Consider the following 26,931-nt stretch of genomic DNA (forward strand, 5'->3'; position numbering starts at 1 on the left):
CCTTTTCCATATTCTTACAAGTTTTCTCTCGAAGCCTCTTGTCTTCTGGGATATAACGCAGTTTAGTCCGTTGAAAGTCAACCGATGTTTCCGAGGAACACGCTGTTTTCGTCTTCAGGGCAGAAGAAGCTAAACAAGAAATCAGCGTGAAGCAGGAAGCAAGCAGAGCCGAGCGGCTTCTCGAATCATGCAACGTAGCGCTTAGTAGCCTCCACATGGAGGAACACTGTGTAGGATTTGAGTTTCTCACAGCCGTGATTGTGAATAATTCTGTCTTCTGGGATAATTCCTTGTAGTCCATTAAAAGCCAACCGCCATTTCGAAGGAACATGTCGTCTCCTTCTTCAGAATCAAAGAATATGCCGGTGAGTTGCAACGGACTTCACAGCACTGAACCCCACAGCAACTGTTGAAGATGCTAGAAGAGAGTAGACGAACATAACGACCTATCTACGCGTATCTTTCAGTCTATGCATATTATGAGCTTAATGGAGAAGACATCAGGGTGAAATCTGAAGTTCCATATAGGTCTATAATAATGTTTAGTTCGGAAACGTAAGATAATGGTGCTAAAATTGTTCCGTGACTAAATGCGAGCTAGATAATATTGCAATTGGTAAAGAATTTGGTGTTCAGATGTTACATAGCCCGAATGCTAAAATATGATTCTTGGAACATTTCTTCAACAAAGTCACTTAAAATAATATTTTCACGTGTATTAATGACTAAAGACGGGGTCTGGATTGGGGAATCAATTTATTGGATATTCACCAGTCGTAGCTATACAATCAATTCTTACACTCACAAGATACTGTAACTAGAACACATCGTAACCAGGAACGATTATGACACTCTTAAATATCATTTTAACTTAACGCACAAAGCGAAACCTTCAACGTCCGTTTGCTTGGTAACACGGAAGAGCCCGTAGTCTCTCGAATTATGCCTCTCGAACTCTGAGTATGAGTCTTGTATTACTCACTTTACACTTACTCCTTTGGCAAAGTCAAAGTTATGTTACGACCGGCGGTCAGTCGGCCAGTCTATTTTGGAATAAAGCACCAATCTGGGGCTTAAGACCAGATCTTTACTACTGTCAGATAGTTGCAGGTTTGATAATATGGGGCGCTCTCTCTGACGAGAGGACGGGTCTGTCTTTTGCCAGAGTCACAGTCAGCAGTAGTAAGTCTGTTATCAGTACGTACAGTTTACATGTTACACGTTATTAAATGGATGTCTATACACGTACAAGATGTACAAGGCCTCTGTCAGTCTAGGCTCAGTACAACGGTTCATGCCCTATTCTTAGTAGCTTCTGCTACAACGGCAGTCTTGACACTTGAACGGTCGTATGCTTAATCGCAGCCAAGTTTAAGCATTTTATATACTGCTTCACTCCTTCCTCTGGCAAACTCTTCGTGTTTTATTGCCTTCGGCCGAGTGCGTACAGAACAACTGATTCATGAGTTCAGGTTCTCGTATCCGTTGTAACTGTTTGTTTACATGCGCGTTGTCTCGGAAAGGAGCACGAGCCGCTGCCTAGCAAAATGGGTGGCTCCTTGTTTGGTGCCAATATTCCGGGTTCTAAGCGGCATTTACCGAGCCGCTGCCTAGCAAAATGGGTGGCTCCTTGTTTGGTGCCAATATTCCGGGTTCTAAGCGGCATTTACCGAGCCGCTGCCTAGCAAAATGGGTGGCTCCTTGTTTGGTGCCAATATTCCGGGTTCTAAGCGGTATTTACCGAGCCGCTGCCTGGCTCCGACTCCACTATTGCGGCTTTTAGGCGTCATGTATCAATAAAGAACATTTCACAGTTATTACACTGATTCCGAGGTGCGACTTAACGTGACATTGTCAGGTTAATCTGTTGTTTTTAACATGTTTATGGAAGTATTATCAGCATTAATAGTGAAAATATTATGTTTTCATTACCATAACTAATAACAATAATTGGCTTCATAATTCCATTCAGTGTAACATGTAACAAAACTTATACTCTGTTAGAGAAAAGTTACTGTATGCTCACATGAAGAAGAATACCGTTCATTCACAGACATCAGGTCTATTCACCTTGCATCCCTAGTGAATGGCTGTGATAACTTTGTAAAAATGGAATAAATGGTTGAACTTTATGCATAAATGTGCACGCCCTACTGAAAAACAATGATATCTGACAAATTATTTCCAACGTAAATTCATTTTCAGGCAATGACGTACACACCAGAGAAACGAAAATCAGAGGAGGGATTTTTTTTTCATCGTACGTAATCAAAAATACTCGTAGTTAAAAGATATAAACCGTACCAATATAAAGCACTGCTTACATTGCCACACTTAAAAAGCAAAACTTGATGTGTCTGGCAACAGAACAAGAGGAACAATATTGTAATAGCCTAACAATTCCCTCCTCAGACAGCAAACCTGAATAAATTCCATCCACATTTCCTCATCAACCTTTCTGACTAACTCCTAGCCTGACGCAAGAGACACTGCGTTCCTTCTTGCCATAACCCAGAAGAACAGTACACTTGTACATGTACTGGATTCTTTGTTCAATGATCCGATTGTGAAGGAATTGACAAATTAGAGTTTCGAGTTAGAAATGGTGTGACCAATTCCCCATCATTGTTAATCTATGCAAGTAAATATACATACTGTTACATATAGACCCGTCGCTAGGCAAAGACTCAGTAAACACATTCCCCCCGAAGCAAACGCGTCCAACAATAGGACGTCCATAGCTAGGCAACGAATCAATAAACACATCCTTAACAACAGAGTCTGTGTTTCTGCGTGGTCCGTGCAAAGTGGTTATAAAGTTAGTAGTCGAGTCGAATTGAGTTTCGAGAGGAGCCTGACAGGATTAGAGCTTGGGAGCATAGAAAGTGATTTGAGCCAAGTCTTCAGAAATGGAAGTTGCAAGGAATGAATTAATCTGTGAAAAGAAGACTTCATGTATTTGTTGAAGTTATAGTGAGACTTATAAAACCGTTGCCAGGATACTACTAGTGAAGACTGAAAACCCTAGTGCGTGTATAATGACGAACTGTAAAGTGCGTTGATTAGCGATATCGCTATTGCCTGCAGTCCCGAGTACTGTATATAAGGTGCCAATAAATCCAATCATGCAATTCAAAACCCGTCTTACAATTCACTTACAAACCCTACTCGTGACAATATCTGTATAAAGAATGTAGGATATCCAGACCTCATACAAGACCCAGGGAGTTGGCAGGGGTCACAGAGGGTCGTGCCGGCAGCAGAAGAATGAGAGGCTGTAATAGTTTGTGTCTAACCTACACGAAACAGAACTAAATTTGATAGCTGACTTTAACGGAAATCTCTGCGCCAACTGATATGACCTCAAATTACGCGCCCATTCAATACACTTATGCACTGGAGTAATTCCAGGACCCTTCATCGCTCCGCATTTAAATTACCTGCGTATCAACTTCCAACAGATTAAAATAAAAATATATACACTTTTTGATGTTCGTGTCGTGTTTTAAAAACCTCTAGTATCTGTCACAATGCGTGTTCTTACCTCAGTCGTTAGGCCGCGCCATAGCTCAAGCGGTTAGTCGCTGGCTTCCCACCGAGGCGGCCCGCGTTCCATCCCGGGTCTGGTCAAGTGGGATTTGTGGTGGACAAAGTGGCGCTGGGGCAGGTTTTCTCCGAGTACTTCGGTTTCCCCTGTCAATCTTCATTCCACCAATTGCTCCACAATCACCCTCACCTATCATCTGGGGCTGGTACAATAGGCCAGAAGGGCCGCAGTACAAGGGATTTAGTCCCACCCCACTAACAATAATAATAAAAAATACCTCAGCAGTTTAACGACAAAAATGGCCGAGTTATCATTACGTAACTAGCAGATACAGTATGCAATTTCGAGTCAAAAATGTTTGTTGCACCACTGTTCTTGGTAAATGGATTTTTGAAATATTAAAATACCTAATACAATATATAAATTTCATTTTATCTTACAAGAGGAAGACAAAAATTATCGCGAGGGCTGCTAGGGGAAAGCAGGCCACACTTTATAATCACTGCTTTAAATTATGATCCACTGGACTGTGATACTGTGTGATCATATGAATGGCTAACATCAGCTACATTTTCGGTGCAGAAACTTCTTACGCACCTTCGTATATCATCATTCGAGTATTATTCTATATATAATTAAGAAGGCGAGATAAAAGCCTGAAATTAGACATCGTCGGGTTATGATGACAACAAACTGCCAAGTGTTAAGGTCTTGCATGAAAGTGAATTATTAATAGGTCACGAACAAGTAAGAAGTCTTTTGTTTCAGTGTATCGTGTCTAGTCTGTGAGTGCTGATAATATCTTGGCGTAGATATGCGAATAGTAGTATACGATATAGAGGAGTTTGTTTTATAATTAACTAGTTATGCGTGTAATTAATTAAAGACAGCGTTAAACGTCGGGGCCGACGTATCATTGGACAACAAATAAGACTGGAAAAGAATCCGGGAGGAATCTAAGTAAGAAAGCTTAACAAGTGATGACATTTTCTTCTGAATTCTCAACGAGTGTTACAATAGTGTGTTTATTTTGTGAATGAGTTATGTATGTATGTATGTATGTACGTATGTGTATGATTTTTCCGTTAGTGTAGTTGTATTCTTGGCTGTCTGAACATTACGCCGTCGATGGTTTTATTATTTCTAACTTCCTCTCATTAAAAATAACAACACGGTAACCTTGAGAACTAAAGTGGTGTGATACAAGTGTCACCATTAAAAGTTGTAACTTTTATTTTTCCCTCATTTAATTTCGGGAGCGTCTGCAAACCTGCATAGCGCCGATCAAGTTCGTTCAGTCGTTCCGTCCGTTTATATGCATGAAGCTACTCGATAACCACTGGACGCATTTTCATAAAATCTACTATTGGAGAATTTTATGGAAAGCTATCGATCCGATTAATTTTATTTAATCGGACAAGTTTAATGGCCGCTTTATGTGAAGACCATCATGCACTTCTGCATGTCCCGAAAACACCCGAAAATTACCGAGGTGTCTTAACCTCGATTTTTTTCGAACTAAGATTCCTCCCATCTGATTTCACAGGCCTACACGTAGTATAAATAATTCATAAAAGTGCAATTGATCGCGCTATCGACCACGATAAATCTTCCTGCGCAAAAGGAAACTTATTCAGTTGTTTCAACAGAAGTATAGAAGTCGTCTCAGAGCACAATTTTCATTTTAATTACAGTGTTACTTTGAAATGTATCATTAAGAAATTATATTTAGATACAATCGTCTTTTAGTGTGTGTAGTAACAGTGACAAGTGAGTTGTTAACATTTATTTTGTTTTCATTCTGTATATTCATATAGTTCCGGCTTCCGGCAAGATTTTCAATTAACAATATACAGCTGAATTTGAGTTCACTGCTTGTTCATTATAAAGGAAGAGTAAGGTAAACTTAAAGACGTATGGGGAAGTGGACACATAGATCCACATATTCTTTACCAAGGCACTCCTTGGAGGTAAATGGTCAGCTTCACGCCGCCACTTTACCGACGAGGAAAGTGCCCCCGTTATCCATTTTACGAGAGTGGGTGGTGCTCAGAACCGTTCACAACGACGTGCAGAGGCGAAAAATCTTTCCCCTACAGGGACTCGAAATCCGACCCCTTGGCCGTCCAGCCCAGACTTAGTTGTTATTCTGACTGCGCTATCCCGGCTACAAGAGAAGAATTCGTCCTTTATTTTATCTACAAGATGGCACTTCCGGGATTACCGAATATGATTCTCCTCTTTGTCAATAACTACCTTTCTTTATAAGTAATTTACAAACCATTGCTGCCATGATATCGGTTGATTCCTTCTACCCAATGCTCCTGCTAAGTGCACACTGTATACGTTTACAGTCTTGTGTAAACTTATGCTCTTTAAACACGGTAGTTATTTATAACGCGAGAGATTACACAATATGGCGACCAGGCAAAGGCAATGGGTGAAGAGTTCTGAACTGCAGGTGTGTATTGACGGAGTAAAGCTGTACTACAGAATCTATTGCTGTGTCCAGTTTTGATACTGAGTTTTGTTGTTAATTATTATCTATAGCAAAACATATGGCTGCGTAATTTTATCGCAAAATTAACTACTCTTTCCTGCATTTCAACTGGAATCAAAGTTATGAAATAAAACTTGCCTCTCTCTGTGTCACTATCGACAGCAAGGGATCGAATGTGAGACAGGTATACTGAAGAGCGAGTAAGTTATTTAGGTCTACACTTTCGTGAAACTTGCACCAGAAACTGCAACGTTACTATCAGCACAAATAATATTATGTCCTATTCCTTTCGGTGACCAAGCACTGAACAATAAGGATAGGAATAATTCAATTCATTTATTAAAACACTTGTCAGTAGCAGTAATGCTAAATACATGGAAGCACTGGCCAAGGGACTACAAGTAAGAACGTAAACAAATATTACAGGAAACAAGATATGAACGAGAATAAAAACGTAATAAAATTAAAATGCAGTATTATTATTATTATTATTATTATTATTATTATTATTATTAGAGGGGGTGGGTTTCCCATGCACCGCGACTAATAGCCTATTGTACGTCCCCCTTTGATATTCTACCAGTCGCCATATCCTACCGGTACTGGTGCGTGCTATCAACCCCGTTCAGCCAACGAGGTCGGCCCTCGGTGCCTGATACTTCCCCCATCTACCAGAAGCATTGGAAACTACTTAGGCGGGACCAACGGCTTAAAGTCCCTCCCGGAGGACTTGTTCCCTGAATTTTTCCGCCCTTAAAAATTCCACGACCTCCGCCGGGTTTGAACCCGCGTACCTTGAGTCATAAGGTGGGAACGTTACCCCTAGACTACGGAGATCGCTATGCAGTAGTAGTAACAAAATGATATAACTTAAGATAGCAGTGTAACAGAGAAACCTTAACGGCACCTATGATGGTTCAGCTAACTGCCGACACAAGAATGGATAACTAAGCTACAGCATGACCTGCTGCACAAGCCTACATCTGTATAACATATGAATATTGCTCCTTATAGTAAAGTGAGCGCGGAGTCGGTGGAGCGACATACTACGGGCTGGAAAGCCATGGTTCAATTCCCGGTAGGGACAAGAAATACTTCTCTATTTCACAATGTCCGAAACGGAAACCAGCATAGCACCAGCAGACTGCCATGTGAATTTGGGTGCAATATACGTGGTGCGTACTCAGAAAGACCAACCCCTCCTATCGTCGAAGAAGAGGCCCTATTTAAAAACACATAACTGATCTTGGAACGGCCAAAGGATTTTGTCATGAGTCCCAACGAGCGCCGAAAACAAGAACGACTGTGCTGGTGAGGGCCGGCAGTAATCTGTTGTTATGTTATGCTCTCAGAAATTAGAAGGAATTCACAGATAAACATACAAACAGCAAAGTGATCTCATAACCCTTTCTTCATTTTTTAAATGTATGGAAAGAAAACGATAAAAAAAAGTGAGATTTGGCTCCGCTATTTTTGCCACTCTCTGATGTTAAAGCAGACAACTTTATAGTTTAGCGGCGTTTTATGCAACCTTTACAAATAACAGCTTCGGGAAACATTTTCGAGTTAAGCTATGTGAAACTTTCCTTTACTTAATATTTTCAGCTTAACCAACAGGACGATACGCATGTAATATTCAAAACCTTTTAATCAGGCTCCATCACTAAGCTCAAATATTTCAGCTGAAATTCCTCGACATCGCCGACGAGATTGCCTTATGTTTAAGCGTCCTAAGTAATGCATGGGGACTGGGCTGCTGAACTGGCGGCAGCTGTGGGCGGAGAAAACTGCTGCAACTTGCCTACGTTCCTTCCTCTTGGATAATTGGGTGCACTTTACTTAATAATTAAAAGCTAAATGAATAGAGGCAAGGAGAAAAATGTAGAGAGAGAGAGAGACGCCGAGTAGCAACTCCGCTCATCAAGAGAAACGCGTGATGGTAGTTACAGTCGCTATAATGAGAAACCTTGCCAGAATCTCTGATAATGTCAATTGACATGCGAAACATCCTTCATGCCGGCAGCTGAATTCAGATAGCTGAGTGCGTCTGCAAACGCATCTGTAAATCGGGGCAGAATTAAATCTGTGAAGACAATTCTTCTCCTATATCCAGCATTGAAGTCATAGCCTATAAAAGCTGCGCGCGTGAGAATAGGGACACATGCGTTATGAGTTACGTACATCATTAGATAATTATATATATCTTCATATTTAATAATTTGTAAAAATACAGAGTCCGCCTTCATTGACGCTTCTCTATGTACGTACCACAAGGTTTAAAATCAAATGGTTGAGTAGCAGAGTAAGTAAGCAAAGTAAAGTCATCCCTGTAACAGGTCGTGAAGGCCCATAGGGTTGTGAGACGTTGAGACAATCGGCTCAAAGATAGCGGTAAGGTTGTCAGACTTACGAGCCGGCCGCGCTTTACTCCCCATGAAAATTATTTAATTAATTCCTGCTACTGATTTCTGTTAGAGGCTGAGTCGACCCCAGGGCCATAGTGCGGCTGGAAGGCTTAGGTCAACTGAAAAAATCCAGTGACCTCATCGGGACTTGAACCAACGACCTTCCGGCTTGTAGCATAGCCCCTCAACCAACTACGCTAACTAGACACAAAGCTGAGTAATGCTACTGTAGAAAGTAAGCATAATTACAAAAAACAAAATATGGCCAATGACTGATCGTTCAGGAAACTCAAAATGGCGTACGTACAACATATACTTGTACATAGAGTATATTTAGAAATTTTATTTTATTTTCAAAACGTAAGAGTATTATTCTTGCTCAGAAGTTTTACTCCAGTTCAAGCAATATTTTATTTCCTGCAAAGGTTCAAGTAAGGCGAAAACGCATAGGACGAAGCCTTTCCTTACCTCCCACAGGCTCAATGCTAAAAATGGTAGTTTACGTTCGTCCGGAAACCTAATGTATGGGAAAGACTAGCAGCTGTGATCTTGTGTCCTTTACTTAAGAAGTTAAACAACATTTTTAACTTCCTTCGAAGAACTGGTTCCTATTTATTAGACTGCCAGAAGGGAGCCCCCTTCACATTCACAGGCTTGAGCAGGTCAGATGTAAGTATCTGTGAGGACAGCACAGGCACTTAGCTTCATAGACAATGAAAGCAGTTCTGAACTGATGGAAATATAACCAACACAGTGAGATATTTAAAATTTGTTGTTACGTATGGCTTATTTAACGCCGCTCTCACTAACTTTGAATATAGCTTCGAATTTCAGGATGATTTACGAACTGAGAGCGTACAGAAAGAGGGATCTTTGATTAATTTGAGGTATTACCCTTGGAGAACGAAGGAAAACCAAGAAAAACCTCAACCAAGACAGATTCTCCGGCAGAGGTTTGAACTGGTCAGCTCCCAAAGACAAGTCAGAATGGTTACCGCTTGAGCCAACTTGCTCGGCATCTTGATGATGATGATGATGATGATGATGATGGCGATGACGATGATGGTGGTGGTGGTGATATGGCACTGTAAGGTGAGTTTTCCTAGTTGGTATAAACAAAGACGCTTCGCTACTGATGCGGCCATACTTGTAGGGAATAACAAAATGTCCGTGTTTGGGAAGCATAGAGTGGGGCAAGAAGCTGGAAGGGCACAGTACATGTGAGGGAAAAGCGAGCAATAAGAACTCCCTAAGAATAGAAAACGTGAGGTATCATGGCATGAAGAAGAGAATAATGAACATACTGGTGCAAAATGAACTTATGTGTTTTGTTATGGTGGAAGTTTTATGTTTTGCTTCGAGGTAGAGTCCGGGCTTTTAATTTCTACTTAGATTATCTTCGTACTGCAGAATACGTCTAGGCATTCCGACAATGGTAGTGAACGTGAGGGCATCCCGGCAACCGACACAGCAAATTCACCCTAAATGGAATGGAAGTGATGTCGCTCTTTAATGTTCTAAAAATACCACTTAATTACTACATGAGGAGGTCTCATTCCCGTTTAAAAAGGTTAAAACATTTGACATTACATATTCTATGTTTACAGGGTCTGCCAATGGAAAACGATAGGCTATAAGGTGGAGAACCTGGCTTCGATTCCAGACAGAGGCAACAGACTTTTTTTCTTCTCCACAGCGTTCTGACCGGCTGTGGCCAAATCAGCCTCCTGTCCAATGGATACTGGGGGCAATTATCCTAAGGGGAAAAGGGGCCGAGGCGTGAAGCGAAGCACTCACCTCCATGTAGTGCAGACGTCAAGAATAGTGGAGCCATAACTCCACTCCTCCAGAGGTGTTCATGACATGGTAAATAATTAATTAATTAAACACAAGGACAATTTTGCCTTTTGCGTACCAATGAACAAGGTGCTCATATGCTATAGGCCAGACGTGGTCACACGTGCCCCGTGAGTCGAATTCTTCTCTTTTCATCATTACTACAGGTCGCGAAAGAAATAAGTAATTGTTTCAAGTGTAATTATTATGGGAACTACACTGCGTAGAAAGCTTTGTGCGCATAACCTACACTATTCAGCCTGTTTCAGTTGATCATCATATGAGCCTCAGATATTTGGCAAGTTTGGCCATCCCTGCTATATTCCATGAAACCTCTAATTAAAAAACGACTGCAACTAAACTCTATCTCATGATTTACATGAGTAATTAAGAAGAAAGCCAGATTTAGTCGGTCCCTCCGGGTCAGGAATCGAACTTGGGGCCTCCCACAAGAACTCAATTCTAATGTTCAATTGTAATGTAACTTGTGATATTCCTACAATGCCTGTGCAGAACTCCTGCTTAGTAACTTGAATACCCGGCCCTCTTTTAAATTTCATATAGATTTAACTTTTTTTCCAGCATGCGTACGGTCTTCAGGTGAATAGCCGGATCCTCTGTTATCAGAACGACCTAGACACTGCGTGACCTGAGTCCAATCGAACGGTGGTATTGTCGTGACATCTGTGAGGATGTAGGAGAATCGAGGATTAAGAGAGATGAGAGATGAAGCAGTTCAGTGGCGGGCACAGATTTTGAAATCTTTTATACCGTTCTCGACAATTTCTCGTATGATACGAATGTGGACAAAAAAGAGAAGGCCTTCAAGATTATGATAATAAAGTGGACAAGAACGTAGAAGCGTTCCAGATTATGATACCAATGTGGACAAGAACGTGGAAGCCTTTCAGACTTTTATATGAATGTTGGCAAGAACGAGAAGGCGTAACAGATTATGATACGAATGTGGGCAAGAACGTGGAAGCGTTCCAGATTATGATACGAATGTGGGCAAGAACGAGAAGGCGTTCCAGATTATGATACGGATGTGGGCAAGAACGTGGAAGCGTTCCAGATTATGATACGAATGTGGGCAAAAACGAGAAGGCGTTCCAGATTATGATACGAATGTAGACAAGAACGTGGAACCGTTCCAGATTATGATACGAATGTAGACAAGAACGTGGAAGCGTTCCAGATTTTGATAAGGATATGGGCAATAACGTGGAAGCGTTTCAGATTATGATACGAATGTGAACAAGAACGTGGAAGCGTTCCAGATTATAATAAGAATGTGGACAAGAACGTGGAAGCGTTCCAGATTCTGATACAAATGTGGACAAGAACGTGGTAGCGTTTCAGATTATGATACGAATGTGAACAAGAACGTGGAAGCGTTTCAGATTATGATACGAATGTGAATAAGAACGTGGAAGCGTTCCAGATTATAAGAATGTGGACAAGAACGTGGAAGCGTTCCAGATTGTGATACAAATGTGGACAAGAACGTGGAAGCATTCCAGATTATGATAGAGTGTGGACAAGAAAGAGAAGGCGTTCCACAGTTTGATACGAATGTGAACAAGAACGTGTAAAGCTTACTAGTCCACTAATAAATAAACGATTTCGAAACTGTGACAGGCATAATTTAAAGCAAAACTTTTAAATTTCTTTGCATATGTGGAAATTTACGACAAAACTGGCCGATTCAAATATGTGGTATCGTGTAAAGCACTTGGAATATAATAAATAACAATAAAGTAATGCGTGGATTACTTCTGTACTTAGGAGAGACAATGTTCGCTAAAATTGTCTCTGGTGGTGAACCATTTCAGAATTAAGTCTAAGTCCAGCGTTTCGAAGAGCGCTCAATTCATGCTGTTATTCTACCGAGTGCATTATCCAAGTAAGACCTAAATGCACCTGCTTTATTGAACTTTTCACATTACTAAGGTCCGGGTTATCATTTTGTTCCTTGGCACTACAGCCCCAGTAGGCCTAGGCCTACCTCCATGAACTTCTCCGTTCACTTCGGTTTTTCTAGATCTTACACATTCGGTAGCACTCCTTGGGCACGTGATCAGCTCGTCGCAAGGCCTCTACCTGTACACAAACACAGAAAAACGCACACACACAAACTAAACATCCATGTCCTGAGTGGGATTCGAACCCACGACCCCGGTTTCCAAGCGATCGAAAACAGTACATGCCTTAGACCGCTGGGCTACCGTGACCGGCCCTGGTTATTATTAATTAAGTTTATTTATAACACTTTACCAATAATATTTCAGTGCATTTTACGCTAATATTTTCATAACTTTCTCAATGGGCCTCAAATTGTAGACGGAAAAACAATAAAATATATAAATAGCAACCTGGTGGTCGGATAATTATATAAATCGTAAATAGTTTTAGGGATTGGATCTGATCTTTCAAGAGATTAAACAATTTAAATATTAAACAATAAAGTACTGCTTACGTGTAACTAAAATTAACTTGTGCCCATATTTGCGTAATACCAAATTTCCTCTGAATAAAATTCCAAGTATGGCTTCAAAACGTTGGAATATTACTGACCATTCAGTGTTACAGAATTATAAGGGAGTCTGCGATGTGTTATTTGGGCGGAATTACGCCACTGAATCTAGAATGTGTGAGTTGGGTGTGGGTGGGAGTGGTTGCTACTGCTAGTGGTAGTGGAAGTGAAGTCTACTGTAGATTGCTGTAGTCTGACATGCAAAATGCATAAGATTCACATCCCCCCTCCCCGGTTTCTCAGATCATCCCTATTCCCATTCTACCAATCTCTTTTCCACTCTCCCATACGGACCTCTAAGCCCGTCACACTCTGTAACGTCTGTGCTGATGAAAAACTGGTCCCTTCTTATCAATCTGTCTATTGCTCTTCAGCCCTCTGTTGGACCTTCTCCGCTTTTTTCAGTTTCGTAATCTTTTACACAGTCAGCAGGACTCCTTGGACGGCGGTCAGCCCGTCCCAAGGCATTTACCTACATACAAAACAACATGAACACAGAATAAACGCACACATACATCCATGCCACAAGTGGAATTCGAACCCACGATCCTAGTGTTAAGCGGGCGAAGACAGCTCATACCTTTGACCGCCCGGACACTGTGATCGGACTTCGCATATATAGGAGCTTCTGAAAGCAACTGAATGTACGTTTATCTGTCTTGGACCTTCCCTGTCCACAGCTCATACACGTACAGCTTAGATTGGGTACGAGTGCCTAATTTCCCCGTACAATGCAAATCAACCCACAAAGTGGCAACAAATGTTTCTCCAGTGAGTTCGTTTATAACCCGTCGCGTTCAACCACTGCCAAACATGGTGCGCAGAAGCTCCGACATGTTGAAACCACAAAGTCTGCCTCACAGCTAGAGGCTCACATTCCCGCAGTCTCAGTGGAATTATTTCCAGAGAATCATGATATCGTTAAGCAGTCAGCCTGTCAGGCAGCAGATGGTGGCCCACGACAATGTTCCCGTCCATCGCAGCCCTAACACTAACGCTGAAGTGGACTTGACACCCATGTTCGCGGATAGCGCCAAAAGGTGAGGGTTGTGGGCGATAAACACACACTCAAAAGTAAGACATGCTTCGTCTGCCCACAGAATGTTATGTAAAGTGAGCTTATCCACAGAGGATGACAGTCTGGGAACAGATGTGCGCTCCGTGAGTACTGGTATGGGTGGATCTGATCGTCGTGAAATACTTCGATGACCCTCACTTGGGCCAGTCCAAATTCCCGTGCTATGTCGAATGAGATTCTCCACGGCTTTCATTCGACAGCTGAAATTATGATATCTTCATTGCCTGGTGTCAGTACACTCCGTGGGCGACCTGCATTCACATGTACCATAAGCGTACTTTATTACGGCATTCAACATATCTGCCGCCGGGCTTTCTTCCGAACTCATTCCGTCGTGAGCACGTCCTTACAACCTATTTCTATAATATATATTTAAATATCATCCTCAGGCAGTATTTCCAGACATTTGCCATGTAAAGTATTAACTAATTAACACACAAATTTACACCTAATTAAGTTACGTTCGAAATACAATAACAGGTAGAATATAACTATTTTAGCAGTGATATTTCATAAAAGCAAAATTATCGAAACGTCCTTGAACACATAAGTCTTTTTTAAATGTTATGCACTCTCAAGAATCTATGCCTGGAGTATACAATGCACGAAAATTAAATCACTTATGTTTCTGTGCATCCGATTACAACAGTGACGACTTTGCGCGTTCTGGGTTGCGTCGATCTATTAATTAGCAGTTTTATATAAAAAACAGTCATTGGGCTTCGTCGTTGCAATAGAAGTTTTACTGCAGCATTGTTTGTAGAAAATAAGAAAAGGAATGTTTAAACCATTCAGCAAGAACCAGAACTCTCGAAAATAAGACAGTGGCTGTTATCAGTCTGGGGTCGTACAGTGAGACACAAAAACAAATTACGCACAGTCTCCGAGAACGAATAAGGGGCTAATTTCAAAATCCAATATAACGACAGTTCAAATTTGCCATTTTATATGAAGAGAATTATTCGCCACAAATTTTTCCCATGAGAACACTCAACAAAAGATTTTGCCATCCAGTTTTGGAACTTCATCGGCATGGCATGCCTCGAGGAAATGAAACATCTGTAAATGAGGCTTTGGACAAATAGTGGCTGGAAACACTTACCCACTACGTGCAGATATCCGAACTGGGTCTTGGCGGTAACAGTGTTGATCTGGCACATATAGCGGCCCTTGTCTTCCTCCTGGACGTTGCTGATGTGGAGGAACCAAGTGCGATGTTTGTCATGTGTCACAGAAATACGGGGATTCCTCGTGATCACGTGGTTGTGCACTGTCAGTATTGCAGACTGTTCGAAGTGCATCCACGCAACCTGCAAAGAAGCCTCTGTCTCACTATTGGTACTTGCTTTCCATGTTAGAAAGTAACCCTTCATACACTGTATATTTTGACAAGTAACAAGATTTACTTCATTTGTTTATTTGAGGGCGCTTCTCTCCCCACAGTATGTAGCGTCACATGCCAGGATGGTCGTTATGAATGGGGAATGATGTGGCGTTGGACGCCTCTTTAAGGCAACTTCTCTTTGTTTGTTTTTTTAATGGGTAGTACAACCACGACACCTTACATAAAGCAGCCAGTCCGTAAGTAAGATCTTCGCGGCTTTCATGCAAGAGTATTCACTGCGCAAACGCGTCTGTCTGAGCAACTTCACAACTTCTCGAACTTACAACCTCTTGCACGTAACTGCGTGGATGTAAGTGAGAAGTTTATGGAGAATGGATAATGTTACGTAACTCAGCGTTTTGTAGAAGGTAATGATAATACTGGTGATGATAATGATGATAATGGTCGTGCGGTCTGAGACCATCTTCGAATAGCTCGAAAACTGCAATCGTGGCCTCGAATCCCGCTTGAGGCTCTCACCTTCCTGTATCTCGTGTTGTACAACGCATGCAAAAACCTTTCTAAGGTCAAACGCCCCGGCCCAAGCAGTTCTGCCAACTGCCTGTTAAGTTTCAGTGTTTCAGGTGTTGATTTTACATGGGAACATGACAGAGTGCCTAATCCGAAAACAATGAATAATAGCAATAAAGTTACCATCATTTAACGTAATCGGAGGGCACTCGGTAGCGTAGTTGGTTGCGGTACTATGCTACAAGCCGGAAGCTCGCGGGTTCGACTGCCGATGAAGTGGATTTCTTCAATTTACCTAATCCTTCCAGCCGCACTATGGCCCTGGGTTCGACTCAGCCTCTAACAGAAATGAGTACAAGGAATCTTCCTGGGGGGTAAAGGGCAGCCGGCGCGTAAGGCTGACAACATCACCGCCATCTATGAGCCTATTGTCTAGATAATGTGGGACTCTCCACGTCTCTAAACCTTATAGGTTTCCATGGCCTGTTACAGGGAAACCTTTACCTTTTACCTTTTTTATTTAACATACCGTATTTACGCATGTATAGGCCGCGTGCGTGTATAGGCCGCAGCACAATTTTCAGATAGAAATTATAGAAAAAATAATTTTCTTGGAATATTATTTCAGGAGTAGAAATTATTCCGAAATTTGGCAACGTTTAACATTCCTAAGTTCGCAACTAGCGAAAATAACGGTACCGCTCGGAACAAAGGCATTGCGGGGGAGAGTTATAACCTTTTCGCCTTTACTTGACTTGACTGGTTAGTTCTGAGTGAAACATGGGTCGAGTAAGAGCAGGTTATACGGCTAAATTTAAACTTCAAGTGGTGCGTTACGCACAAGAACACGGAAATCGAGCAGCAGGGAGAAAATTCGACGTTGACGAAAAAAATGTGCGAAGATGGATACTAACAAAAGATGCCCTTTAAAAAACGTCAAAAATATCGACCTTTCCGCGGAAAGAAAGCTAAATTTCCAGAACTTGAAAATAAACTTTTGCGATACGTGCGTAATACACGGGCGGATGGATTTTCAGTGTCTGTGGAAATGATTCAATTTGAAGGCCTCAAAATAGCGGACAGAATGAAAATTCCTCGTAATGAATTTAAGGGAAGTTACGGATGGGCAAGGCGCTTTATGGCCCGACATGATCTTGTAATTCGGCGACGGACGTCAATAGCGCAGCGCCTTCCCGACACATACCAGGAGAAACTGCTTGCATTTCAAAAACATGTCCTGAAATTAAGAAAGACGCACAACTACACCATGGGAGCTATTGGAAATGTTGATGAAACTCCTGTGTTCTTTGAAATGCCGGGTGAAAGTACAGTGAACAAAGCAGGCGAAAAAACAGTGCATGTGCGGACTGCAGGAGCAGAAAAGCAGCGGTGTACCGTAATGCTTGGTATCACTGCTGATGGAAACAAACTACCACCATTTGTAATCTTCAAACGCAAAACATTGCCGAAAGAAAAGCTTCCACCGGGAATTTTGGTGAGAGTTCAAGAAAAAGGATGGATGACAGAAGAGCTCTATCTGGATTGGTTGAAATCAGTGTGGTTTCGGCGCCCAGGCGCACTTTTACGTCAGCGGTCAATGTTAGTGGTTGACAGTTTTCGAAGCCATTTAACTGAAAATGTGAAAGTGAAGATGAGGCAGGAGAAAAGTGATATGGTTGTGATACCAGGGGGGATGACTGGCATGTTACAACCACTTGACGTGTCAATAAACCGTCCTTTCAAGTCTCATTTGCGGCGCTTTTACCGGGACTGGAGATGCGGTTCCACGGAGATGACGCCGACTGGACGATTGAAGAAACCTTCATTAAGTCAAATGTGTGAGTGGATTGTGGCTGCATGGAACACCATACCAGAAGAAATGGTTTCCAAAAGTTTTAAAGTCACATCCATTTCCAACGCAATGGACGGGACTGAAGATGACGCTGTATGGCTGACATCACCTGACAGCGAAACTTCGAGCGAGAGCGACATCGACAGTAACGAGTCAAGTGATGAACAGTAATATGGTTCAATTACCGTGGACCAACTTCAGAAAGTGTCGCATAATTTATTCATGCGATGCGAAGCATGTTTGCAAGCAGAAGGGGGTCACTTTCAGCACCTGTTATAAAGCACGGTAAGTTTGTGTTATCTTTTTACAGTATTCTTATAAATGTGTGCATGTACAGAAACTGATGTAAGGGTATCAGCGACACGACTGCACTCTCGCTAGCGGGGAGGGGCACAGTAGTCGCGGAGAAACGTTCCATCCGCTCTACGCTGCTGCCCCGGTTTCCTCGATCTTTGAACATCCTGAATTACTAATTATGAATATATTTTTTTTAAATGAAGTGTGATTTCGAATATTTCGAATATAAGCCGCACCACAGTTTTCCTCTTGAATTTTTGGCAAAAAATGTGCGGTCTATACATGCGTAAATACGGTAATCGATATAAGCAATTATATAAACAAGAAAATGGGATGGACTGAGCATACGGAATTCTCGTCGGGAAACTTCTTGTAAAGCAGACAAACTGAACCGAAAATAGGAGGCACGGGAAGCTACTCTTGAGTACACCTTTCAGAAGTGTGCTGTTTCTTATCTTCCTTCCTGTACGTATGTATCGTCGATGCCAGACGACAGTCAGTTCACACAACAGCACACTAAATTACAGCTTACAACCCCTACTTAAAAATAATTAGGAGGAATGATGAGTAATTCTATGCCCCTCATTCCTCAATGTAAACCTGGTTGTCAAGTAGCATATCCCATTATCACAGATGTCAGGTTCCTGATAATACAGCATCACTCCTGGCGAAGAGTAGATGTCACAACCAGAGGGAAATGTAACGAGTTAAGGTAGAACATATACAATTTTTACCGTAAACGCAACAATATTTTATTATTTATTTATTTAGCACGCAGTACATGAACCACGCAGTGCAAGGAAGTACACAATGTAAACGGCACACATTAGCCACTGGCTCCCGACAACATGAAAGAAGAGGGATCTGCTCTCTAGGAGAATGGTAACATTACTATACTAACATGGCGAGCCAGTGCAGCGAACAGCGAAGACATCTGACGAAGCCTGTGCATGGTCTACTGCAGTAACAAACACAAAATTACGTACTTACAATTTATAACATTTTGAAAGATAATTTTTAAATGTAAAATTGTGGATTTATGGTCTAATTATTTAATTAGGTTTAATCTATCGCTATGTATACGACTGTATCAAATGCACGATTTTTATTCTGATTTTTATTCTTATTTTATTGTATTTTACTATTAATTTTAACCAAGGTGTAGTGTAAGTTTTCTATAGATTGTGAATTGAATAGGAACTAACTTGTACGAACCATTTCGAAAAATGGGAATATTAGCGTTTCAGTTAGGTATAGTACGTGAGAAACTTGCAGCACCTGAAGATGATCCATTTGAGGTCGAAACATGCAGTGCATGCCATATAAATAAATTAATTAATTAATAATAAAATAAAATATTGTTGCGTTGACCGTAGAAATGATATATGTTCATTGTATATACGCAACAGGATGCAATCCTTAAAAACTGAATTACGGTAGACTGAGCTGGCTCAAACTGGAATCCAGTCGAGAGCAACTTTGAGCCTTCGTGTTGTATAATAAGGAAGAGACACTGAGGCCACGGAGAGGGGTCCCATGGAAGGCAGGGGTTTCCCTTTCTGTGCCCACTGTTAGTTGTCCCCAGCCTCTCGCAGGGAGGGGGGGGGGACGTAACAACTTGAAGTACTGCTGAAATCTTCTCGGTGGGTCAGCCGTGTCAATTTTGAATTTAAAATCAACGTTTCACAGACCTCCTCTGTGGCCATTATCAGGGCCAAGACCGAGGAGATCTCTGAAACTTTGCTTTTTAACTCAACACTGACACGGCTGATAGCCCGAGAAGATTTAAACATATTTATGCGCAGTGTAGGCTTCAAATCTTATAAAACTTGAGGTTCATTTGGAAAGGGTCGACATATGAAACTTCTGTGTACTAGTATAGAAGCTGGCGTGAATAAATTCTTCCGTATTCATTTTGGCTCACTGTGTAAATGAATCTTCAAGGAATGCATCCTGTCGCGTTAACCTATACTTCGTTTTGTTTTCCGTCTCAACACAAAACTACCAAATCTTATTCACATTTACTGTTTATAATGAGTTTATTAGTTCTGATAGTATGACGATGTCCTATATGTTTCAGCTTATAACACACGACGAAGCTAGATGCAGCAACGGGAGAGGTGGATAAAGTTAAAAAATAAAGAAAACCTGACCGTGAAAATCAAAGAATAAACGTTATAGAACGTCGCAACAAGTGATTCCAAACAGTGCAGCTCCTCCATAAGGAAATCAAATGGGAGTAGAAATAAAACACGCCCGATCACAATCAAAACAGCACCTGTAGATAACTACATATTATAATCTTATAATTGCAATAATGGATACCAAACATAAATAATGTTTATATATAACAATAATTAGGCACGACAGATACCATGAATACAAGGAACAACAATTTAATTCATTCTATGGGTGAATTTCATAACTTAAAATTTTATTTTATGCTATTATACATATCTTTATGTATATCTCTAGGCATCCATTTAAATGTAGAACTTTTATCTCAATTTTAATACATTTATGAGACTTGTATTAATTCAGACGAAGTGTTGAATGTATTAACTGTGTGGAAAGTCGGGCAAATTGATAATGGCTATTCTATTGTAATATGTGAATTCATATAAAGCGCAATTCAACCAATTGAACAACAGGACGACACTAAAGAGCCCTAGTCATCAACCGACGGAACCAGGAGGTGGTAGATATTCAACTTCCTTTAAAGAGAGGCAGTATAAAAGCCACGAACTAAATAGTTCTAAAATGTAAGAAAGTTTCTTAAACTCTTGTAAGTAAACTAATTATAATAATTTATAATTTTTTAAATAAATTCAGGCATATCTCTGCAGTTGTTAAAGGCTAATCTTTTATATTCATGACATTGTAGTGACTGTATGTATGTATGTATCAAAAATACCCAATCACATTGTAACAGTAGCTTCCGCAAGTATTGGTATCTCCTTCTGAAGATGGTCGCTCCGACCGAAACATGTCAAGAATGAAAGATTAAAAGGGAAAGAAAAAAAACATTTATCAATCACACTGGACGGAGCTGATAACCTTTTACAAGATGACGAAGATTGTACAACTGAACGAAATGCATATTTTCTGTCATGTCCGATTTCGATATGATACACAATGTTAGACAATTTAAGCTTCATTTAATCAGGGGTTAAAATGGGCTGATGCAAACCAGAATTCAATTAGCTCTATAGCTCTTTATATGTATATATATAACACTAGAGAAAAGTGCGTCATTACATGGAATATATTTCAGTAAAAATTTATGGCCAACTTCTTAAAAAATAAAAGAATCAGGAGGGAAATAAAAAAGTCTTAATCTCTAGTCAGAACATCTTGTTTTATGAGGTGCATTGATTCTTACAAGCACTCAAAAGTTTTCTGTATCAGGAAGAAATAAAGGAGTGAAGGAATCTGCTGAGTAATTCCAAGATATACAGGTATATATATACACAAATGCAAAACATCCATAACCATTGCTTCAATTCAATGCTAGAAATTCTGTTTCCAGATTTTAAAACATTTCATTATTCCCGTTAAATGAACATTCAGAACAAAATTCAGCTCTTTATCTGAATTTTTGTCCTCAACTTTTCTTCTCCGTCAGCTTTCAGTTTCGGTGCGCTAGGGAACACGCCATTATCATTTCTACAATACTGTAACAAGCTTCTGTTTTTATGTTCATCTTTATGTTTCGAAAGTTCTCCCTTCGAGAAGTGCTCCTTAAGAAACTTTGGTTATCAAAGACAATTGACATGTTTGGAAAATGGGAACACGTAGAAATAAACATATATTTTGTTCAAAATAATTGTTTCAAAAATAGTTATCACAGTACATGTGTTACGTTCAATAACGTCTCATTTAACAAATGTAAAATGTATAAGACATACGAATTCACGACTACACAGAAAGTCCATCCCAACCCAACCCAACACACGGTAAGAAGTACAGATCTAACATCAATGTTCTCAAGACTATAACGATTCTACGCATAAAATGTATCAGAGTGCCTCATGGAAATATATTTCAGAATAGGAGTAAGAGAGAAGCCGATCACAGTGGCCCCACGGTCTAAAGCATGAAATGTCTTCGCTCACGAAAACACTGGGATCATGAGTTCGAATCCCACTCGAATAATGGATATATTTGCTTTCGTTCTGTGATCATGTTGCCCTATACAGAAAGTGGCCTTACAACGAGCTGATCACCAGTACTAGGAACGCTTTCAGCTGTCTGCGAGATAAATTTCAAAATTAATTCTCAATAGGGGGACAGGCCAGAGAGACTAAGGTGTCAAGGATGAAGAAAAGACACATACACTACAGCGAACCCAAATTGAGTTCACATTTTGGAAGAGTAACATCAGCTCCGGGAAACAATCACAAGAGAATAAAATAACTTGAAAGTATCAGACACCTTCGGACGATACTCGAGGGACACAGTACAAAACAAAGAAATAAAATAGGCTGAAAATTACGAACATAACTATGGATAAAAGGTAATCACACCTGATAAATTCTGTAACCAGGATACGAAAAGACAGAAACCATATTCGTAAAGTTGAAAAAGTGAAACAGCATGACCAAGATGTAGACTGGAAAGTCAGTTTAGCTTTCGAACTTCGGAATGACATTCAAAGCATCCCATACTCGCGAAATGAGCCCTTCTGAATTATTTAAATCCGTGTGGTCTACTGCAGAGCCACAGTCCATATATATATAATTCTCCTATAATTTCCGTTCCCATGAAATCGGCTGATTTTTTAAATTTTCTTTTTCATCAAAGAAATTACGCAAGAAATAAAATAAAAATCGCAAGAAATACTTGTACAGTGGCTGACGAGAAGCGGTTACAACGTCTTCATATCTCTGCCATGGCTGCTATAACTTTCAACCCGTAGGTAGGCAATGTCAGAATTACAGGAAGTGTGAAACAAACCAAGTGTGGGGAAGGAACGAGGGTTTATGTGTGGGAAGATTTGCAGCAGTGGTTGTAAACAAAATCGTAAGTTTCCGTCACATTTTTCCCCGTCGCCGTGTCTGAGCTGGCTCCAAGGATTCTTGCTGAACACAAGATAGGTTTCTCTAAAAGAAAATCTGAAAATTCCTAACCTAAAAGCCTATATTGCTACCCTCTTCACATGATAATGTTGTGCCTTCCAACACATGACAAAATAAGTAAGAGTTAAACAGAGTTTTAATTGTCAACACATACACCCTGAGACCTGAATGCAAGATCAATACATTTTTTTCACTTTTTGTGTGAAATTGGGGTTTGGACAGACTGCATAACGAGAGCAAGTTTTGCTATGTGGACACATTTCAAATTGTAGATTTTATTCCCCAAATATGAATAATGCAGTTGTTATTTGGTCTATAAAAGCGAAATTAACGACCGTGTGGTTTCGTTGCGCTGACCACGCGACACCCTCTATCCGCAAAAGTTGGCACTAACTTCGCTGACAAGCGGCGGTCGCTCGGTCGGTATAGTTCGCTTGCGGGCTACAAGCCATGGAGTATGCAGTTGTTATTATGCGCAGAAGCTTGAAGAAGCAGGCATTTTACTTACAGAACAGTGGGCTGCATTATCCGATTTAAAATGTCCACCTATTCCTACTGCACGTATGAGTATGTTATAGCCTATTTCATATCAGTTTCGCATCATGTTGCACTTTTGAGGAATATTCAATTCAAGTCAATTCATTTAAATTCTTTATATTTTACGTGCCGAGTAAACAGCTCCAGGGCCATTTACAGACACAGCACTGTAATAATTCAATTCAATTTCAGTTCTTTATTATTTATGTGCCGAGTCAAGAGCTACAAGGCCAATTACAGACAGAGCACAGTGTCGATACACGTAATTACATTATTGACATACACAACATAAAGTCAAAGACAAATTACAGGCAAGCGGTGGAAGAAAACAAATTAATACAGACAAGTAAACAAACATAATTATAATAATAATTTCATTACCATAAATCTAAGTTGTTATTGAGAAATGAGAAATGAAGCGTATAAATATTTAATTGAGAAATAAAAAGTATAGGTACTCAGAGAGGATAATAATAATAATTCAGCTTAATTGTTGTTTATGATCATGCAAATAATAGTAACAATAATAATAATAATAGCATATTATAAAAACGATTGAGGAGAACGTTCCTGGCTCCGAATACGTCAACGTCCCCGCAAACAACATCAGCAGCTGCTGCACATCTAGCAGAAGGACAATTTTTACATGAGGATCAGATATTGAACAATGCAAAGTCTCTGCTATACCGAGCAGGAACTCGGAGACCAACAATTTCCAGAACAGAAGGGCAGAATTTCGAGCCAAAATAAACGTGAATAAGAAAGAGAGCATCAAGGCGATGTCTCCTAGTACGTAAACTGTGCAATTGTAACTCCTCAAGAGCAAGAGAATAATTGTAATGGACTTGAGCATAGAAACGATTAAAACAGAGAGCCCCAAACCTCTGCTGGATGCGTTCCAGCTGTTGGCATCAGTTGACATAATTGAATTCCAGACTACGGACGCATATTTAAGCTTAGGTCTAACCAATGGAGTGTACAATTTGAGCATACAGTCTAGAGATGAGGAATTGAAAGTAATGTTACAAACTAGACCCAACAGTTTAACACAGTGAGAGAAAATGTAATTGACCTGGTCATGGAAATATAGCTTAGCCATCAATAAACACTCCCAGGTCTTTTATAGAATCGGTCCGGGCTATAGACGATTGACAAAGTTTATAATCGTAGATCAGTACGTTGGTTTTCCTGGAGAAGGATATAACTTTAGTTTTACTGATGTTGAGTTTCATACAGTTAGCAATGCACCAACCTTGTATAGAGTTAATGTCAGACTGAAGTAGACAGCAGTCCTGAGGAGATTTAAGGGCCCCCATACACACACAGTTTGGCCTTCCGATCGACCTTACAGGCAAAAACTTTGACAGTTTACCCCCTCCCTTTCCTCCCCATACACGCCCAGATAAAGCGGCAGGCTTCATGCCACAATCACGGTCTTCCAGCCTATAATGTTGAGTCACACACGTCACGTGCTACGGTCCTGGAAGCAGAACTGACGGACTGATGGGTTTCCCACAAGCCAGCAGTCCAAACGATTGGCCGGCCGCACCACACACGTCAGTTTTGCCTTTCAGTCTTCAACTGTGCAGGCCGAACTGGAGGCCAAACTGTGTGTGTATGGGGGGCCTAACGGCTCGATAAATTTTGATATCGTCAGCAAAAATACTCAGAGAAGACAATTGCATTGCATATGTCGTTAATGAGAATACTGAAGAATAGGGGCCCCACAACAGATCCTTGAGAAGACCGGAGGGAACTTCAAAAGTTGAGGAAAGAACATCTGAAACACGCACCTGAGGTTTCCGGTTGGATAGGTAACTGCGAAACCAATTTACATATCCACCAGAAAGCCAAAAGCACTAAGCTTATGAAGGAGAAGAAGAATAAGAGAATGTGGGACAATGTCGAATGCATTGCTCAGATCAAAATAAATGGCATCAGCTTGTCTCTGAGAGCCGACTAAAGGAAATGAAATCAACATTAGTTATCAAATCGATGCTGGTGGATTTAATTTTAAATAAAGCGTGCCGATAAGGTTTAATTTTAGATTTTAGAAAACGCGAAACATGGACATGAATAACATTTTGGAAAAATTACTGAGAAGGAATATTGGCTTGTACCTGTTTAGAACAGAGGCGCTTCTCAACTTCATTTTGAGAACAGGAACAAATGCTACTTGCTTCCATATGGTGGGAAAATGCTGAGATGAGTTTAGATTTAAGATGTGTTTAAGAATAGGTACAAATGTATCAGTACAGTCCTTAATAATGAATCCAGGGATGTAGTCGACTTCCAACAGATTTAGATGGTCTCAGGTGCTTAATGGCTTTTATAACACCCAAATCGGAAACAGGCGCTAAAGGTAAGAATTCGGAAGATGACAATAGGTTGGGGCAGGCAACAGGACAATAAGTGTTGTACACTGATTGAAAATGCTTCGAAAATTCATGAGAAACATCATTAGGTCTGATTAAATGCTTACCATCAACCTCAAGCTGGATGGAATTAGAATTGTTTTTCCTAAAGGAGCCCACATATTTCTAGAATTGCTTGCGTCGCGACTTTAAATTTTCATCCACAGATTTCAAACATCTTAGCCTGCCAGACTTAAGAGTAACTTTAACTATCTTACGACAGAAAGAAAAATTTTGGTCAAGAGAGTCGGATTTTTTTTAAGCGTCTGCAAAAATAATTCTTTTCCATAATATAATAACGTTGAATACCAGTGTGGCAATTTCGAATTAGGGCTTGTAATATCACGGATAATTGTATGTTCTATGGCATCTCGAACAGCAACATTGAGGCAGGCGACAGCAGAATCAACAGAGGTAGTAACATACATACAAGGCCAGTCAAAATTTGCGAGAATATTATAAAGCAATGCATAATTCCCAGATTAGAATTACGGTATGAATATACGTACATAATTTTGAATAAAAGTGGCAAAGGGCAGATAAATATTGATAATCAGAAGGGGATGATAATTGTCAGGCTTTATAAGCCCAGGGTCGACAGGAGTCATACCTATGTCGCTTAAGTTTGAAATAATCAAATCAAGTAGATTGCTGCTACCGACAGTACCAATGCATTTGTTAAGATTAAGAAGACACGTGGAGGTGTAGGTTGCATCTCCCTTAAGTTCAGAGTAATAATGGGAATTGAACTACAACAATAATAATTCAATTCAATTCTTTATTATTTATGTGCCGAGTCAACAGCCGCAAGGCCAATTACAGACAGAGCACAGGGTACATATGTACAAGTAATTACACTATGGACAAACACTACATAAAGTCAAAGAGAAATTACAGGCAAGCACTGGAGGAAACACAATAATGCAGCCAAGTAAACAAACAACAATAATAATTTCATTAACATAAATCAATAATGCAGACAAGTAAACAAACAAA

The 26,931-nt window shown here is 40.4% G+C and overlaps 1 long non-coding RNA gene across 1 annotated transcript in view; it reads right to left on the bottom strand.

Moving 5' to 3' along the window:
- Positions 1-14,996: 14,996 nt before the first annotated feature.
- LOC111862955 overlaps positions 14,997-26,931 on the bottom strand; it is a 318,933-nt gene continuing 306,998 nt past the window's right edge. The window contains exon 3 of the long non-coding RNA XR_002842518.2: positions 14,997-15,212. This is a non-coding gene — a long non-coding RNA (uncharacterized LOC111862955). The remainder of the gene's footprint in view (positions 15,213-26,931) is intronic.

This window comes from Cryptotermes secundus, unplaced genomic scaffold, assembly GCF_002891405.2.
Source record: "Cryptotermes secundus unplaced genomic scaffold, Csec_1.0 scaffold856, whole genome shotgun sequence".
NCBI classification, from domain to species: Eukaryota; Metazoa; Arthropoda; class Insecta; order Blattodea; family Kalotermitidae; genus Cryptotermes; species Cryptotermes secundus.